Here is a 15,222-nt window from a genome sequence, read left to right on the forward strand (position 1 = left end):
TTCGGATGCATCCTGGGCAAATTACTTCTCCTCTGTGAGCCTTGGTTTTCTGTCAAGTGGGGAACACATCCCTCTTGGTGTTGTGAGGGTCTCATGAGGCAGTGTGTGTGAAGTGCTCAGTAACTTACCATCTTGACTACCAGTGTCCCTGACCCCAGGGAACCTTAGTGGGAAGAGGCAGCTTCACTCTGGCCTTAAGGAGCTTCAGTCCGAAGAGGGATATCCCTGCCCTGGAGTTTTCTCCTCTGAGAAACTGGAGTTGGGGAGGGGGGGCGCCTGCTCTGAGGGGCTCAGTGGGGCAGACACACTCAGAAGACTTAGAGGCAGTATCAGGGAGTGTGCTGGGAGCCCCGCTTGAAGTTCACTGGGCAGCTTCAAAGCTGCTGACTAACCCAGCCTGCCTCTGTGCCTGGACTTCTGACCTCTCCAACTGCCGCCTGCTCTGTGGCCTTGGAGAGGGAGCAGCATCAGCCCCATGGCCTCTTCCCTCCTTCTTCCTGTTGCCTTGCCTTCCTTCACCCACGTGTCTGCCTCTTCTCCCAGCCTCCTCCTCACAGTTCCCTGATTCCTTCCTGCCCTTTGTCTCCTGCCTTGAGCTCCTGCCCTGCATTCCGACCTCCATGCAGAGGTGCCCTATTGCAACACAGACCTTGTTTACCACATTCTAGTGTGGCTGGGGGCCAAGGGGCTTCCCCACCCTGCTCTGTTGCTGTCCTCTGTCTTGCCTTCCCTCTGGGCAGGCTGCAGGAATGATGTTTACCCTGTGTCTGAAGAAAGGGCCTGAGTCAGCCTCAGCCAGCTCAGGATACTGGAGGTGGGGAGAGAAGCGGGCTGCCGCTGGAGCAGTGACTGAATGAAGCAGGAACTAGGTATCTTTCCTGAAAGTCTCTATATATCAAAACTCCCCCCAACATTTTTTTGAAATATTTTTATTTATTTATTTTTAGAGAGAGGTGAAGGGAAGGAGAAAGAGAGGGACAGAAACATCGACATGTGAGAGAAACATTGATCTGTTGCTTCTCACACATGCCTCAACCAGGGACCAGGCCGCAACCCAGTCATATTCCCTGATCGGGAATCGAACTGGCAACCTTTCATTTTGTAGAACACCACTCAACCAACTGAGCCAGGCTAGTCAGGGCCTCCTAACTTTTTTTGAAGATGACAGGAAACGATGCAGATGGGACCTCTGAGGTGGCTTTTCTGTGATGTCTTTGCTTTCTTAAAGTCAAGTGTGCCCTGGAGATGGGAGCCCTCCAAGGTACTAGGAGCTGAAGTTTTCCAGGTTGTACCTATAATGGGGGAGACTTCTAGCACTTTCTCTGCAGGCATGGACACTGGACTGGTCAGCACACTCTGAAACACCCAGTCTCTTGGGGACCGGTCTCCCCCTTAACCAAACATACCCAAAGTGGTCGAATAGAGCAGGCCACCAGCCCATCCCTCCCAAAATGTGCCTGTGTTCCTCCCTAATCAGGGTGTCCTATCAGGATTGAAGGGCCCAGGAAACAAAATTAGGCACCAGGAATTGGTGGGAGGCACAGAATGATGACATAGGCCTTTACCAAAGTTCTGGGGAAGTCCAGGAGATACCCCAACACCCAGTTTATTAGATTTGATGTACAAGGAAAGCTGGCTAAGTCCAAGGATAAGGAGGAATGGTAAAGAAGAGAGGGATCTCTAGGCAGTTCACTGCCAGGAGGATGGGTCGGCCTCCAGGCGTTGAGTCAGTGGAGTCTGGGAGTCTCACAATGGCGGCTTACAATCCTCAGTCTGGGGATATGTTTTGTCCACAAAACAAAAAATTGTTGTCAAACATATGGGAGGTTTTACACTAAATTCTGGATTTCTGGCTTTTGAAATAAGACCACTTGGAGCCCTGAGGGTCCTGTTTCTGCAGGGGGACAGTGGCCACTTTGGATGGCTGCCCTTTGGACAGACTGTGTTCTAGGGGACCCCAAGTCTTACCCCTGGCTCTGTGCACTCGTCTGTGTTGCCTGCCTGGCCCTTGGCAGGATTTCAGTTTATAAGCCCAGTTCTGTTCTTGTGCTAGTAAACAAACCCAGAACCTGGGGTGTCTTGCATATTCCTACCCTACCACCAGTGCCTTGCTCAGCCTGGCCTGGTTTTTGTTTCCTGTAACTCTGGCCATCTGAAGACTCACCCGTCTCTCCTGCCCAGCCTCATAACAGTTCTGCTGCAGCTCCTGCTCCTGTGGCAATGATCTCTCACTTCCAGGTTCAGGTTCCTCAGGGAGAATCTCCTTATTCCAGGAGAGCCAGGCTACTCAGTGTGAAGAGAACCAGACAGCCTGAGTGCTGGCTACTCTGGGACTAGGGGTCCAACCTAGTACAGAGGAGCTGTGACCAAGAGCTGGGGACAGGGCCATGTGGTACAGAACACAGGGGCAGCAGACACTATGGGCAAGAGAAGGATGGCAATGGGGCAACAGTGAGCACCCAGCTGAGAGCCCCTCCCTGGAGCCATTGTGGCTGGGCACCTGAGCCCCCTGCCCTGAAGTATGTTGGGTTGAATGGACCACCCATGCCTCCCTGACTTGACTCTTTGTGAGCTTCCCAGCTAACTACCTCCTTTGCAGCTGGCATTGCCTTGCTAATAGTGAGGGGACCCTTCTTCCTCTCTTCCATCTTTGCCCTGGATGGCATTTTGTCTCTGACCCTCTGAACTAATTTGATTAATACATTTCAAGATTTCTAATTGTGCCATTCTCCAGCTCCTACATATTTTCTGGATATTTATATGATTTTCTCACACTTTTCTTGCAAGAGACCCATCCCTATCCCATCTTTTTGTTTTGTAGGATCCTGGTTCAGGACTCTGTCAACCATTCTTCTCTGATTTTGGTGCATGGGCACGATCCTTGCACTCAAGATCTTCCTGGGGTTTCTTTTCTTTTTTCATCTCCCCAGTGGAGTCCCCTGTAATGTGTTTGATATGTATTCTTAACTATGGGTGTGTTTGCTTTCTTAAGTGACATTGTGTTATAACTCTTGTTCCGTTTCCTATTTTTCTCACCCGACAGAATGATTTAAGACCATCCCTGTTGATGTACATATAGATCCAGCTCAGTATTTTATAAATGCTAGGTTAGGTCCCAACAGTGGCTAGTGAAACCAATTTGGTAGGAGCAAAAGCAGCACTTACAAGAAATGAATAGAATAGAATAGAAAATATTAGAGTGCCTCAAACATTGTTAAGCTAAATATTGTTTCATGAATTTGTTTTCAAAAATAGACAGACAGATAGATGCAGGTTACAATGTGAAAAGTATTTTTTACCATGGGTCCCCATAAGAAAAGTCTGAAGGTCTGATGTGTTAACCTAATTGCACAGAAACAATGGACAGCGCTTGCTTGAGGCAAAGATAAACCCTCTCCAGAAAGATGTCTGTGGCCCAAGAACAATCCTTTCTTTTATTTTATAATAGCTCCCTTACCCCCTCTTCTGCCTATAAAAACCTTTCTGTTCGTACAGTTCCACAGAGCACCCTTCTAGTTGCTAGATGAGATGCTGCCCAGTTCATGAATCATTTAGTAAAGCCAATTACATCTTCAAATTTACTAGGTTAGATTATGTTTTTTATAGATTAAAACAGGACAATTTTATAACTTCAAAAAATTTTCAGAATCCTACATGATGGTTTCTTGATTGAGGAAAATACATGTTTGCATGTGGATTCCTTGGACTCCCTGCAAAATGCTCCTCCAGTTCTGCCTTCTGTAAAGTGGGAACTCCTGACTCTGTTTATCAAGGAAGCCGTCATTCTGCATCTTTACCAGCTGGAAGATCTGCTGATCTGCTCTGCAGGGTGTGGGGTAACAAATACATGGTCAGGGCTGAGGGCCCCTAAACTCCAACTTCCAAACTCTGAATATAAGGTATGATATGCATGTATATTATACATTTGCATACTTATTTGTAGGTATAAAGAGGTCTTTCCTAATCATGGGTATAGGATGTTCTAAACTTTCTTTTTTCCCCCTGAACTTTTTTGGGGAAGTTTCTTGCTTTGACTCTGGTGTGCCTCTCCTCCTAGAAGTTGGTGGCTCACTACAGCTGTATTATGGCCCCAGGGCTGCCAACCTGGAGGAGTCTGTGGTGTGTGAAGGGAAGAAGAAGGTTTGCATCATTCCCCCTGAGCATAGGCTCAGCTCTCAAACAGGTGAAGGGTTCCAAGGTTCCATATTGGAGTGATCCAGAATATTCTACTGGACCATAAGAATTATTTGAAACTGAAGGCATTTGAGAATACATTATTTTTCTTGAACTCCCTTGTCTGCCTAAAAGCAGAGCCTCCCAAAAGAACTTGCAGAGGAGGAAGATCTGTTTTTCCTCTATCCACCTTTAATCATTGGCTGGGGCCTTGTACCTTAGACTGACAGAGGAAAGATTAACAAGAGGAAAATAAACAGAAGGGTATTAGCATGTGCATGGCACATATACAAGGGAGCACCAGTGATGTGTAACTCAAAGGGGTAGTTAGAACTTGGCCTTTTACAGCATCTTAATAAAAGAACAAAGGAAGGAAGTCTTCCTTTGTCCTTATGACAAAGAATGACTTTGACAGGACAAAGGAAGACTTCTAATTTCTAGGGTGGCAAACTGTGGGAAGGTAAATATATGAGGGACACTAATGGAAGGTAAGGGCTAGTGAATAAGGTTTGTTATGTAGATTCTTCTGGTACCTTCTCCAACTAAGGGTCTAGAATTGTCTCAGGTAAATAAACTTTGCCCTTCGGGGTAGAGAGGGGAGGGGGACACCTTTACAAATTTATGTCCTGCTGTTAGGTAAACAGGGAGAGGGCAGAAAGCTTTTCTTGGATTTGTGTCTCAGTTGCCTTCAGCTCAAAGTAATCTTTGTCCCAAAGTGGCATTTTTTGGGTTTGGCATATCCTGTTACCCTTAAAACTCAGTTGTTATGAATCTCTTCCCCAGAGGCCACCAGGGAATATGAACTCTATTACCACAGACTGGAAGTCCCCATGGCATCACACCTAAACAGATGTTGTCACAAGACTCTCATATCTCCCATCTGTTCTCCTTACCCATCTCTATTAAGATGGTATATAAGCTTCCAATTGTTATTTATTCTAAATTTTTGTTTGTACATGATTAAAATCTGTCTTTTCTCTTGCTAACCCATCTTTTGTCTGTTTACTTTGCAGCCCCTCAATTATTTAATGACCTAAGTTGGCAGAGGAAAAGCTTCCCCTCCTCAAGGAAAATATCTTCCCACTTCCTTTCTTATATAATCTACTTCTTGGTAACTTTCTCCCCCTAGACTAGTGGTTACCAACCTTGGCTGCTCAATGAACGGAGGTTCAGATTTAATAGTCTGGCCGGCCAGTTGACAACACTGTCCTAGACTCTAAAGTTGTGGCTGGGGCACAACCATCTCAGGTACCCTCCCCAACATTCTCTGACTTTCCTTTTTTTTTTTTTTTAATTTTTATTGTTATTCAATTACAGTTGTATGCCTTTTCTCCCCATCCCTCTAGCCCATCCCAGCTGAAACCACCTCCCTCCCCCGCCTCCACCCTCCCCCTTGATTTTGTCCATGTGTCCTTTATAGTAGTTCCTGTAATCTTTCCTTTCTTCATTTACTTGGAACTCACTTGGAACTAGTTAACATTAAGTTGTAAATGGCTGGTTTACTTTCCTCAAGGAAGTAAACTTTTAATTTGATGATATACAGATCTCTAATTTAAAGACTATCCGGCAATGTAGAAAAAGTAAAGTAAAATAACAGAGTGTTAGGAGGAGGCCAGACCCTAAGCCAGGATTGCCAATCCTAACTTGAATCACCTGGGAAGCTTTTAAAAACATACCCAAGGCCCTGGCTGGGTAGCTCAGCTGGTTAGAGCATCATCCAGATATGCCAAGCTTGTGGGTTCAATTCCTGATCAGGGCACATACAAGAATCAATCAACGAATACATGAATAGGCGAAACAACAGATCGATGTTTCTCTCTCTCCTTTCCTCTCTCTCTCTCTCTCTCAAATCAATAAGTTAAAACACACACCACCCCCCAACTTCAGCCCCACTCCTGACAAATTAACTGGATGTCTCTGTGGGGCAGAGTGTGGGCATTCCTTTTTTAACAGCACCCCAGGTGATCTTAATGTGCAATCAAGGTTGAAAACAGAATGCTTTCTGCTTCCCTTAGTTTCTTGCCTTACGCTTTTTTCTTCTGGGCTCACAGACCTTGGAGTTTTGTTTGTTTGCTTACAGCTGCACACAGACACAGAGCAGTGTGGGTTCTGAAATGGAGGGTGGGGTGGCTCCTGCTGGCAATTAAAGGGGTTCTACAGAAAGTAACTTCACAGGGTGATCTGACCATAAATTCCTAACTGGGAAGGAAGGTCATGGTAGGTAGTCATGACCCAGGTACATAAGTTTTCAGGGAAAGATTTATCTTTGGCCTTGACTGGCATGGGTCAGCTGGTTGAGCATCATCCCACAAAGAGAAAGGTCACCAGTTCGATTCCTGGTCAGGGAACATGTCTCTGGTTGTGGGCCTGGTCCCTAGTTGGGGCATGTGCAAGAGGCAGTTGATCAATGTTTCTCTCACACATTGATATTTCTGTCCCACTCTTTCTCCCTTCCTCCTCCTCTCCCTAAAAATGAATAAAATATATTAAAATTTTTATCTTTGCTGTTAGCAAGGCCTGTCTACTGTTTTTGTGCAATTATGCACCTTTGAAATGGCTCTTTTCAGACCCCTCCTTCTAACAGTGACTGCTTTCAAGAGAGCGCATAATCTTGTTAACTATCCTATAACCCAGCAGTCCCCAACTTTTTTGGCACCAGGGACTGGTTTTGTGAAAGACAATTTTTCCATGGACGGGGTGGGTGAGGATGGTTTTAGGATGATTCAATTGCATTACATTCAAGCTCACCTCCTGCTGTGTGGCCCTGTTCCTAACAGGCTGGGAATGGTACTGGTCCACAGCCTGGAGTTTGGGGACCCCTACCCAATCCCTGCCCTGCTTTCTCCCACCTTCATGTAATCTTCCTTACATTCTCTCCTTAATTCCAAATGCATAAAAGAAGTTGCAGCCATGACTGGTGTGGCTCAGTTGGTTGGATGCCATTCTGCAAAACGAAAGGCTGCTCACTGGTTTGATTCCTGGTCAGGGCACATGCCTGAGGTGCGGGCCATTCACCGGTTGGGGTGCACGCTAGATACAACTGATCTATGACTCTCCCACACATCGATGTTCCTCTCCCCTTTTTTCTCCCTCCCTTTACCTCTCTCTAAAAAATAAATATATAAATAAAATTTTTAAAAAAGAAAATAAAAGAAGCTGCAAACTATCATGTCTTGGAAGAATTTTTCTTAATCTGTTGATCTTGCTTCCAGGTATATCAAGCAAACCCTTCTAACATCCTCTACAAGTTTGGACGTTTCTTACGTCACTTGCTTATCCCACATGTCATTTACTTGGCAATTTCACATGGCTCAAACACAAGTGAGAACCAAGTAATAAGCCCTCCAAAAGTTCCTGAACAGTCAGAGTCCCTGAAGTCACTGAATTAACTTATTACACTGATTGATGTTCCCATGACCTCAGGTCAACAAGGAAAAGTGTGCTCACACTTGTTTAAGAAGATAGGGAGCCCACAAGGCATTTAAGGTTTCTAACCATTATTGATGGAGTGTTGGTGCCTGAAGGGACAGACCACAAATATTTGAAAATAGGATATTAATGTGTGGGTTTGTGTTAGGAGGTGTTAAAGATCAGAATTCAGTGAAGAAATTTGAAGACCTAATTGGCTTTATTTAGCAATTCATGAATTGAGCAGCATCCCATTTAGCAACTGAAGAGCACTCTAGGGGTCATGCAGAATGGAAGGTTTTTATAGGAAGAAAAAGGATGAGATGAGAAAGTTAAATGAGTGGATTATTTAAGGCAAGGCCACTTTCACTTAGGTGAAGGTAGGGGTCTTATCAGGCAGCTGACCTCATTATTGCTGACCCAAGAATTCCAGATTGATTGGTCTAAAATTCCATTCCTAGGAGAGGCTGAAACTGCAATTAGGTTAGGTGTTATTGTAACTAAATGCAGGTCCGGCTACCTGCCACTATGAAAGCCAATACTTGAAAGGCAGATGCTGATGCAAAGGAAACTGGTTTATTTTCAGGTGCCGGCCACCTGGAAGATGGGGTACTCAGGTCACACAGCCCATTTCCCCATCTCAGTGCAGGCAGGAGTTTTTATAAGGAGGGAGAGGAAAGCAAAACAAAGAGATGCAGGGAAGGGGTTGAAAAGTTCTCTACGTGCAGATGAGCACCGTCCATTCTGATAAGGCAAGTGATGGTCTGGTGTGCATCTTCCTGGTTTAGTCATCATGACTTGATGTTATCCTAACTACAAAGTTGAAGGTTAGCAAATCTCCCGGAGCTGGAATGCCTGAAGGTTGGAGTCTATGCCTTCTGAAGTTAGTTCCTCGGATTCTTATACAAATATGCTGTTCATCTACAAGCTTTTACAGAAACGTTACATCTTGTTTGGTGGCATGGCTTAGGAAAAGCAACTCAGTTTTTGGTTGTTCTTTCTTTCTTTCTTTCGTTCTTTTTCTTTCTCTTTCTGAGGGCATAATAATATAATAACATTTGTTGAGCATATATTATATACTAGATACCATGCCAAGCGTGCTAGAATGTATTGTTTTATTTATTCCTCACATCAATGTTTTTAGGCAGGTATATTATCTCCATTTTAGAGAGAATAAACAGAAGCACAGAGAGGTTAGACAACAGACCCAGGCACACACAGTCAGTAATGGCATTTGGGGAGTGGCGGTCATAGCCAGGCCTTTCTGCAGGGCTAGCACTCTGAACCTCAGCATGAAACCCACACCCTGGACTCACTGCTTTTATTCTGGGTGCTCAGCAAGGCCTATATTTATAAAGAGTCTCATAAATATACCACAGATGTTTTCTGGAGACTAGCCAGAATGCTCAGCTGCTAAGATGGTGAGCAGAGAATGAGAAAATGCCTCTTTCTGGAGAAAATGTAAGCAGAGGCTGGACTGGGCAGGAAGACTGTTGATCTGTGGCTCTCTGCCTTCCCCACCCCACACCCCTGGGCAGGTAGACTGGTGTTCTGCCCCATGTTGGAGGCAAGGGAGGAAGCGTTCTGTCTCTTCCCTTCCTTGCTACTCACCAACAGAACTGTCCCAGATGGGAATAAATTTGGCCTCTAAAGTCTTGTCTATGGGCAGAGCACCCCACAAATCCCAGCAGATCACAACATCTCCTTCTGCTGGTGTCTGTCTGGCATTACAGTCAAAGATTGATGTTTTATTCTCTCACCAAAGCCTAGTACTCCACTACCTCCCATAAACACCCCACCCCCGTAATACTGCCCAGTTCTCTGTGGGAAGATTGGCCTTCTCCCACTGCTCATGTCACTCCATCACATAGAGATATAGTCTCGGAATCCCATGTCCCCTGGACATAGCAATGGGCACAAGGCCCAGGGTGGCAAAAGTCATGGGCCTGAGTGGTGGGAGGGGACAGTCTGGGGCATTATATGTATACACTGTGGAAAGTCCCTTTCCTTTGGAGTCTACTCCAGTGGGGCTGTCAGCCTGGGCTGTCTGTGGCCTTAGCCCTCCTCCCAAAATAAGGAGGTCCACCCATGAGAGGAGAGACTAGGCCAATGGACAGAGAAACCCTAGGGAGAGAGAAGGAGTCTCATGTGAATTTCTAGATCCATTCCAAGCCAGCTGGCCAGTTCCTTTCTTGAGAGCAGGGTTTGTTGTGGAAGTTGAAATTTAAGTGAAGGAAAAGGCCCCAAAGAAGGAAGCTGGGGACTCCCCAGAGACTTTGCCACCTTTCATCTTCCACATGGATGTGGCTAGACAAACTGACCACAAGGAACTAGGAATACTCTCAGTCAGTTTCAATTTGCACAGTATTGTGGGAGTTCAGAATGAGCCACCCCAAGATGTGCCTCAGTGGTATGCAGATTACTTTGAGCTAAAGGCAATACCGGCTTCAGGCTGGTCTTGCAGCCTTTCAAGGTCGGGCAGGTTCACTGAGGATTTGGGCAGATGGAAGAAAATTCATGGAGCTGTGGGAATGCCTGACTTGCCTTTATTCAGGGGGGGCATTCCATGCATGCTGCAAGCCAGTGTTGCACTGTGGGAAGTCCCAACTCCCTTATAATTAAAGACACACAAAGCCAGGTTATTATATAACAAAGCATGATTCTGCTCACGCAGGCCCATTCTCAAGGTTATGTGAATACTGCTTGGGTCAAGATGAAGGCATAGGTAGATACACTTTGCCTCTTCACACAACCAAAAGAAGGACAACAAATTTAAAATAAAAAAAATAACCAGAACTGCCAGAAAACTGAACTGTATGGAGGTCCAACAACCAAGGAGTTAAAGAAGAAACATTCATCCAGACTGGTAGGAGGGTTGAGATGGGCAGCGGGGCAGAGAGAACTCGCAGCAAGGTGGCACTGAAGGACTGGGATGGGAAGGCAGAGGCTGACAGAGTGGGCCATCCCAAATTTGCATGCTAATAAACCAGGAGAAACAACTAGGGAGTGAGACAGACCTTGGGACCTAGGGTTCCAGCACAGGGAAATAAAGCCTCAAAACCTATGACTGAAAAAACCTGTGGGGGTTGAGGCAGCAGGAGAAACTCCCAGACTCACAGGAGAGTTCATTGGAGAGACTCACAGGATCCTAGAATGTACGCAAGCCCACACACCCAGGAATCAGCACAAAAGGGCCCAATTTGTTTGTGGGTAGTGGAGGAAGTAGCTGAAAGCTGGTCGAGTGCTGAGCAAGTGGCATTGTTTCTTCTTGGACCCCTCCCCCCCATACAGGGTCACAATGCAGCTACGTGGGTTGCCCAACCCTGGCAAATACCAAAGGCTCTGCCCCTTACTACATAACAGGCTGAGACAAAAAAAATATCACCTAAATGAAAGAACAGATCAAAGATCCAGAAAAAATACAAATAAGCAATGAAGAGATAGCCAACCTATCAGATGCACACTTCAAAACAATGGTAATCAGGATGCTCATAAAAATGGTTGAGTATGGTCACAAAATAGAGGAAAAAGTGAAGGATATGAAAAGTGAAATAAAGGAAAATGTACAGGGAACCAACAGTGAAAGGAAGGAAACTGGGACTCAAATCAACAATTTGGAGCAGAAGGAAGAAATAAACATTCAACCAGAACAGAATGAAGAGACAAGAATTCAAAAAAATGAGGAGAGGCTTAAGAAGCTTGGGGACAACTTTAAATTTTCCAACATCCGAATCATAGGGGTACCAGAAGGAGAAGAGGAAGAGAAAGAAGTTGAAAAGTTATTTGAAAACATAATGAAGGAGAACTTCCCTCATCTGGCAAAGGAAATAGACTTTCAGGATGTCCAGGAAGCTCAGAGAGTCCCAAACAAGTTGGACCCAAGGAAGCACACACCAAGGCACATCATAATTAAATCACCCAAGATTAAAGATAAGGAGAGAATCTTAAAAGCAGCAAGAGGAAAGGAGACAGTTACCTATAAGGGAGTTCCCATTAGACTATCAGCTGATTTCTCAAAAGAAACCTTGCAGGCAAGAAGGGGCTGGAAAGAAGTATTCCAAGTCATGAAAGGCAAGGACCTACATCCAAGATTACTGTATCCAGCAAAGCTATCATTTAGAATGGAAGGGCAGATAAAGTGCTTCCCAGATAAGGTTAAGTTAAAGAAGTTTATCATCACCAAGCCCTTATTATATAAAGGGACTTATCTAAGAAAAAGAAGATCAAAAATATGAACAGTAAAATGACAAACTCACAATTATCAACAACTGAACCTAAAAAAACAAAAACAAAAATGAACTAAGCAAACAGCTAGAATAGGAACAGATTCACAGACATAGAGATCACATGGAGGGTTATCAATGGGGAAAAAGGTACAGGGAATGAGTAGCATAAATGGTAGGTACAGAATAGGCAGGGGGAGGTTAAATGGAGAAGCCAAAGAACTCCTATATATGACCCATGGACATGAACTGAGGTGGGGGAATGATGGTGGGAGGCGGAGTACAGGGTGGAGGGAAATAAAGGAGAAAATAGTGGGACAATTTTAATAGGATAATCAATAAAATATATTGAAAAATTGAATAAAAATAAAAAACAATAAATGTACAAAAAAAAAAAAAAAAAAGGAATGCTGCTTATCGGCCCAATGAGGGAGGCTGACTGACTCCATTTTCCCTACAAGGCTCAGGAAAAAAAAAAAACATTTAAGAGAAACATCTGCCCCTCACGTCCCACCCCCACTTTAACTATCTAAAAGAACTTGAATTGGGGCCTAGCCTGTAAGATGCTATCAAAGATAACTTCTTTTGACCTATTTTTAGGGCAGGGCAAACTTCTATTTATTAAATGTCTGTTCTTCTTGTTATCCATCCGACAATGACCCTTTGAAGTCCCCAATATCTCATTCCTAGTTCGGAATGTCCCCCTTTCTATCTCTGGACCTTTCCTGCATGTGGTGTCTCTGACTCTCTCGTGTATGTGGGATTCCTACACATGTGTATGCATTAAATTTGATTATCTTCTCTTGTTAATCTGTTTCATGCCTATTTGATTATTAGACCAGCTGAAAGACCTTGAGGGTAGAGGAAAGTTTGTTCCTCCCCCACAGTACCAATTAGCATTCACTGACTGCGTTTTTCAGCCATTTTTTACATGTGTCCTTTTGTCCATGCCTCGCAAGCTAAGCTCTCTCACTTTTTCCCGAGCAGGGAGAGATACTTTCATTGTACCCAGCAGTCCTGGTCCTGTGTTTTTAAATTGGAAGGACCTCAAGCTGAGCCTCAGTTTACCCAGAGATGTGTCTGGGACCCTATGGCAGGATCACAGCTTCCCCTCATCTCCACACAGCTGCTGGCAACAGAGGTTCTAGAACCTACAGAGGCAGGATTACCCAGGTGTCCCTTAGTGGAGGAACAAAGGGCAGTGGTTTGGCTCTCCTTTCCCCTAGAGGTGGGAGTCCCAGAAACAGCAAGAGCAAGTAAGAGTGCAAATTTTAAGAACTATGCCATTTCTGCCTTCTAGGGGTGGTGGCAAAATTCCCTTTGGGGAGAATACTCTTTCTCTCTCTCTTTGCCTTCCTTCCTCCCTTCCTTCCTTCCTTTCTTCTGTCTTTCCTCCCTTCCAATCCTTAAAAAGAAATAAGCCACAGAACTTCCGCAGGTCATCTGATGTTAACCTTTTCTTTTTTCTTTAAATCTCTCCTAATGTTCTCTGAAGGGTTTGAAAGAAGGATTGTTGGTGCAAGACCCATCAGGGCAGGACTAAAATGGAACCGCCCATCACTGGGCCTAAGAGCAGTCTCCAGAATGCAAAAATATGTTTTTTAAAAAGAGAAAGTCAGAAACTTAATTTTTTCTCATGAGTCACAAAGGCTGGTGTTTAGGAGTTCAGGGCTGATATACCAGCTCCATGGTGCCATCAGGGACTCAATCTGTGTTGTTCTGCTCAGCCATCTGTAGCAAGTGCATTTTGGTCTCAAGCTTGTCTCCTTGTGGACCCACAGTGGCTACTCCACCTTCTACATGGTGTTTGTATTTCAGGCAGAAAGAAGGGGCAGAACAAAGAGCAAAAGACATATTCCAGCCCCCCTCAAAGGATTTTCCCAGACGCATCACCTAACACCTTCTGCTTATCCCCTTGACCAGATTGGCTATTCCTAGCTGTGAATGAGGCTGGAAGGTATGGTTTTGCACTGGCACACTGATTTCCCATACAAAATTGGTGTCCTGTCTTAAGAAGGAAAACAGGGATGTTTATCAGGTAGGTGATAGGCAGTGTTTGCCACGGATCACACCTGGTACATCCTGGAATGTTCTGAGATCTGCATTACCCTTCTAATCTCCACTTAATGGCTCTTCTCACTATTGGCATTTACTTTTACTTTCTGTTCGCTTATGGAAGTCCCAATTAAACACGGATTATATGCAGGGAACTGGGTGAAATTACTAATCCATCATGCAGAAGGGAGACACATGTGCCCTTTTAAAAAATCTGCTGATCTGCATCTCACACATCTTAGGATGGTTACTATTTAAAAACATACACCCAGGAAATAGCAAATGTTGGCGAGGATGTGGAGAAATTGCAACCTCAGTACACTGTTAATGGGAATGTAAAATGGTGCAGCCACTCTGCAAACCACCATTCTCTGATAAAGAACTTTCAATCAAAATATTGCACCAAACTCTTGAAGTGTTCTATTGGGTCAAGGGAACACTTTGGGACCAATTATAATAATTGGCAGTGTGCTCCATGAGTCCTTGGGTTAGTGAGTGATTTAGTCACCTTTAGAGTTCTCAGAAGAGTCCATCTGTCTTCCCAGGCACCCTCTATCTTAGGTAACCCATAGCCCTAAGTTTGCACCATCTTCAATGAATCTTCCCTACAGCTCGTGGCTGCAGCACCTGGCTTTAAACATTTCCTCAAAGCCAAGAAGTATGTTAAAAGAAACTTCAGCCAAAGAAAAAACTCTGCAAGAGGATTTTTGAGGGAAATTTTAGGGAACTTGGAAAATTTGAGCAACTTGAGAATAGATATTCTTTACTTCTTTTGGAAATCAAAACCCTCTGGGCATCTCAAGAAACTTGTCTACCCTCTAGTCAGATTGAGACACAAGGGCACTGGTCGCCCATTTTAATGTGTTCTTCCAGAGGAATCTATCTATTTAGGCCCAGGCTTAGGGCTTGTGCTCCAAATTCTGTACAGTTTTTGCACAGACAAAACTTGGGTTTATTTTTTCCCTAATATGTGTGAGGACCAGTTGAGAACCATCAGGAAAGGGCGAGAGGTTTGGGAAAGTGTGGAAGAGGATGCTGCAATGGCTGGCTGGCCTGCTGGCCCTTGAAGACCTCTGTTCTTCAAAACCAAGCCCATACTACTCCCCTTGTAGGACCAGCCCAATCTCAGAACTGTGGGTCTTGTCCATTACTCTTCAAGAGGATAGAGGGACACCCCCCACATTTACCCTACCCCCAGGCCATCATAGTCTGTCTGGCTTCTGGTCCTGTTCTGTTTTTGAGAGATCTTGTTCCGGTGGCCATGTGTCCCCTTCCAGGCTGAGGCCAAGCTCCCCAGTTCTGCTGCTGCTCATGAGGTGGGACCTAGCTCTGTCAGTCCAGGGTTACTCCCTGACCCCTCTGC

The sequence above is a fragment of the Desmodus rotundus genome, chromosome 2, assembly GCF_022682495.2.
Source record: "Desmodus rotundus isolate HL8 chromosome 2, HLdesRot8A.1, whole genome shotgun sequence".
In the NCBI taxonomy this organism is placed as follows: Eukaryota; Metazoa; Chordata; class Mammalia; order Chiroptera; family Phyllostomidae; genus Desmodus; species Desmodus rotundus.